Source organism: Mastomys coucha, unplaced genomic scaffold, assembly GCF_008632895.1.
Source record: "Mastomys coucha isolate ucsf_1 unplaced genomic scaffold, UCSF_Mcou_1 pScaffold7, whole genome shotgun sequence".
NCBI classification, from domain to species: Eukaryota; Metazoa; Chordata; class Mammalia; order Rodentia; family Muridae; genus Mastomys; species Mastomys coucha.
The window spans coordinates 78,653,731-78,658,701 of NW_022196913.1; the positions used below are offsets into that span (position 1 = coordinate 78,653,731).

At 46.8% G+C, this 4,971-nt stretch overlaps 1 protein-coding gene across 1 annotated transcript in view; it reads left to right on the forward strand.

Annotated features, from left to right (window-relative positions):
• The first annotated feature begins 453 nt into the window (after window positions 1-453).
• Window positions 454-4,971, forward strand: part of Dcstamp (dendrocyte expressed seven transmembrane protein) — a 14,961-nt gene continuing 10,443 nt past the window's right edge. Inside the window, exon 1 of the mRNA XM_031359357.1 lies at window positions 454-472. The gene's annotated coding sequence lies outside the window, so the exon portion shown is untranslated. The remainder of the gene's footprint in view (window positions 473-4,971) is intronic.

Sequence of the window (4,971 nt, forward strand, 5' to 3'; positions counted from 1 at the left end):
AAATCTCTAAGCTGATAAGCACTATGTGTAGTTTTCAAGCACCTACTGGGCTTCAGAGCTTGGGCTCGTCCAGAAACCTGACTTTTCAGCTGTGGATGGGGCCTGAGGGCAAGACCAATCTATCCCTCCCCATGGCTGGGGTGAGTGGGGAGGAAAAGGGAAGAAGGAGAAGAGGGTCCCCACTTTCACAACTCACTGTGTTGAAAATCTCCTACTACCTTATTTCTTAGCGTTAATGTCTGGAACATTATCTAAGGAAAGTGCTAGAATGAAATCTGTGGTTCCTTTTTCCAGTTTTTACCCTTGATGACATTAAATAACTTAGTCACTTCGTGGAGGAAATGAAGAGATTGATTCAGGGTGATGTGACCCACCTTCTCATGTCCGGTTCCCCTTTCCCTGACCTATATTAAGCCTGCGGGCTTCCAGAAAGGGTTTGTTTTGTGCTTGTGGAGGAACCTAAGAGGAACTCGTAAGTAAACTTTCAAAAATAATCTTGCTTCTAAAATTGCTTATAAAAGAACGTGCTGGTAAACTGGAATCCAGCCCCAGGACCAGAGAGTACTTTAAACCTGTCTTCTACCTCAGTCATCTGCCTTTGTGGCGAAGGAAGGGGAAGACAGCTTTTCAGGGCTGGTACTTGGCTACTCAAGCTCAGGGAGGACTGCCGAGGGGCGTCCTGCCAAAGACACAGTAGTGCTTATCTACCTGTCTTGGGAAGAGGGAATCTCTGCGGCCTGACATCCTGGCTGTGATTAACAGGGGAGCTGGGTTGTGGGGTGCACTAATACAAAGCGAACCAGTTTGGCCAGTTGTGAGCTTCTCAGCTTTGCAGCACGCAGTGATGGACTGAACTGTCCCGCACTCGCTACTCTGTTTACCCCACAGCTTTCATTAATCTCCCTTCTGCATGAAGGCCGCCTTCTTGGAGAAGGCAGTTGCTGGCTTTCCCGAGGCAAAAATGAGTAAACCAGAGTGATGAGGAATTCGTTCCACCTCAGAGGAGGCTGCAGCTCCTGCTCACGCTGTTTTGGCAGCCCGAGAGAGAACAGTGTGTTCCCAACCAAAAGATAAGTTTGCAAGAGCTTAACTGCAAGCAAGAAAGAGAGGGAATAAAAAAGGAAGAAAAAAAAGCAAGCGGCCACCTTTCATGCCTCCTGTATCCCACTCACAGGGCCCGCCGGCCGCCATCGTTGAGCTTTGATTCTCTGGCTCAGAAGTGGCTGCAAAGGACTCACTCCAGGCATCTGTGGCTAGCATCCATCTGTTACCTAGAGACCACTGGGCCAGCGGGAACCAAGCTGAGGGCCCAGGAGGTGAAATGAACTATCACAGGGCACACAGCCTGTGTAGGCAGATGCAAGTTAGAGGGCAGGCCACCTGTCTCCATGCCTGGAACCTTTTTAAAAATTCTCTCTGCCTTTCACAGGAATTTCTTTTCAAAAGACTTTCACATGGTATCAGGTTCCAAAGAAAGCTGGAGACAGAACTGGTTGGAGGTGCCCTGGTGGAAAGGAGAGATTATCCCATTGGGTTAGTGTTCCCTCAGGTGACTGCAGATAAACCTTGCTGGCTGAGTTTAGGCCATTGGGTTCTGTGCAGAAGCGGGGTCAGAAGGAGCTGACAGTGTTCTGCCAGCAAGAGAAACAGCAATAGGCCCTGAGGTCATAGGTTCCTGGCCTTTTTCCCTTCCACTCTCAGTGGAGCAGCAGACCTACTGTGTGCCTCACTGGGGAGGTGCAACGTCCATCTAGAGCACTCTAGAGCATTCTCAGGGTGGGCCATTTGCTTGCAAGTTGTTACTATTTCCTGGTTCTCTGTGTTATTATATCTGACTGTTTCTCTGTGTTATAGTATCTGACTGCACCTTGTATCTAAAGCAAGATAGGAAACATACTTGCACGTTGAAGTTTGATTTGTGCTCAAACAAAAGTGGTCAGAAATAGGGGTTTCTGCCTTCCAACAAGGTGGGCAGAGTGGACTCTGAGTGTTGAAGTGGGAATTCATGCACTCCATGTCGGGCCATGAGGATGCACTGAACATGTGTGAGTGTGCACGTGTGTACACATACACACACATGTGCACACACACATGTGCACACACACACCCAGTACTAGAGAAAACCATAGCAGCTGTGTTTGCTAGCTACACATGCAGGGTGGATGGAAAAGGCTGGTGCTCCTGTTTCTATGGCAACAACTCAGCTCTGCATAAAAGCCGGTAACCACAGGCTCAGGTTAAATACACAGGCCATGCAGCTCTGCAGGGCACTTGATTTGGCTCAGGGTCTTCACCACAGCTCTGTTCTTTTCTGTTTCCCCCCCGACTGGGACTCATGAACATCCCCTTACTGGTGGCACTGTGCTGTAAACCCTCACTAAAGCTTGTCTGTTTGGGGCGTGATGCAAACCGTAGGCTAGGGATAAAAGCCAGGTAGTGGTGCTTACTCTTAGAAAATTGCTGCTGTAAAAGCAAGAAGCAGGCAGGCTCTTTATGTTGGAGAGACAAGGCTGTTGAGTCTGGCAATAGGCATTATTGATAATGGAAGAAAAATGAAGAGAAATGATAGGTTAAAGGGACCAAGGAGGCTTTTAGAAGCTGACAACAGAAATAACAGAGGATGAGGGACTCGGTCTGGTAAACAGAGAGCAAGGGAAGCAAAGAGAGCTCAAATAAATTCCAAGATGCAGAGACTAGCAATCAGCTTACAGCACACTCAAACTACCCCCGCCCCCCAAGGCACAAGAGGAAGAGAAGTGATTCCCAGGGCCTGGCTGGGAGGTGGGCTAAGGCCAGAAGAGGTGGGAACACTGGAGAAAATCAGAGGGAACACTGGAGAAAATCAGAGGGAACACTGGAGGAAGTCATGACCTTCAAGGTCAAGTGCAAACTGACAACTGAGCTCAAATTCAGCCAGACTGAGCCAATGTTTTTAACAGTTAGATAGCACCCAAAGAAAGGTGCTGGACATTGAATCCAGTGTGCCCAGTGTGGCTGTATGAGGAAGTGTGCTCTCTAAGGGACTTAATAAGGTTAATGAAACCTCACCCAATGTGACCGATGTCCTTAGAGAAGGGAAAGATTGCCACTTACCATTGCTGAAGAGAGAGACAAAACATCTAACAGAGAGATGGAGGCTTCACACTTGATTAAAGATAACACACTGGAAAAATAAAAAGAGAAGAGGAGAGAGACAAAGAGAAGGAGGGGAAACCAGAGATTTCCCCTCTCCCACCTCTGCTATCGGAGGACACACAGAGAGGAAGCAGCTGTCTGCACACTGAAGGAAGGTCCTCACCAGACCCTCTCCCTGTGCAACTCTGAACAGGGTCTTCCAGTCTCCAAAACTCTAAGAAATAAACGCCCCCTGCTTCTTCCTAAGGCATTTGGTTATGGTGCCTTGACCGTGGCATGCACACAGGAAATTTTTACTCTGGGAAAGAAATAGCTTGTTTTGCTTGATTTTCTGCTACTTGGAAAGGAGAGAATCAGGGTGTCTAGCAGAATGATGGGACCCACACTGAAGCAAGAAGAGGTCACTGAGGTCGACCGTAACCACTCAGAGCATCCTAGTACCAGGAGAATGGCACAACCAGCTTGCCACTCAACCTTCTGAATGTGAATGTGAGTGTCCAAGCTCAAGTTCAGAAACAGAAAGTCTTAATTTTCTATGGAAGCACATGATAGTCTGGAAGAGTGATGTATTAATGGTCTGGAAGTGTGATGCATGATGATCTGGAAGTGTGATTTAAGATGTTCTGGAAGTGTGTTCTATGACGGTCTGGAAGTGTGTTCCATGATGGTCTGGAAGTGTGTTCCACGATGGTCTGGAAGTGTGTTCCATGATGGTCTGGAAGAGTGTTCCATGATGTCCTGGAAGTGTGTTACACTGTCAGGACACATCATCTCCAGGAGCAGCAGTGTGTCTGGAGAGGTTCTTCTTCTTAAGCTACAATGAGAAGGATCAGTCAAGTCATCTACATTAGAGAAAATAATAAGCTGAGGGTGCGAAGAAATCAAAGCCACACTTGTGAGTAAGGGAAGGGCAGGTTCAAGGTCAGGGCTCAGCTGAGTCCCTGGAGCTGCACACTGAAAGAATGCCTCCAGTCTTTCTCCCTGAAGGTCTGGTGTCTTTGGGTGATGTCTTGTTCTCAAAGACAAGGGTGGAAGTGTTGCTTGTTGAGCAAACATGTACCTCTTACAGAATGAAATTGCAGCCATAGATCTCATTTAATTGATATTAGATTTTATTGTAGAATACTCAAATTTTAATGTGTCTATAAATCTGTTTCATACTTGTGGAGGAATATCTGTATTAAGAACATGCTGTACAAGGAAAAAGGCAAGAGAAGGAAGAAATGAGCCTACAATATACATTATTAATACTTCAGCAGACAAGAAAAATTGGGACCTCATAGAGGAAATTAGAAAAAAAATGAAACTGAGTATTCTCATTTGGATAAAGATGAATCTGCTGATTGGAGACATCCTAACTTCAGAGGGTCGACCTTTTGCCTAAAGGAGAGAAAACCCAAATGAATAGACAGTGGAAATGGATCTGTGATATTTGGATCAGCTCTTGAGCAGTCACTGGCAGTAAAGGTGGTGTGTTTCCAGGAGGAACAGGCTCGGACAGCAGAGTATCCTGTTCCCTAACCCAGAGTTTTGAAATCTAGGCAGGATGCAGAGGGAATGGCTTGCTGGAGGCTCACTACAGCTAGCCCTGAGGGCTGGCAAGTTTCAGCAGAGGCTCATAGCTTCAGCTTCCTCTGCATACGATGCAAAGCACGTTTGAAGCAGGGGATGTGGAAGCTTCTTGCAAAGTGCCCTTGATGTAATAGACAATTAGTACTTACTTATGTATCAGTTAAATAACAGCATGGGATCAAATCCTAGAGCTCTAAAAATCAATGGTAAAGAAAGTGCATAGGAGGCCAGGCGGTGGTGGCGCACGCCTTTAATCCCAGCACT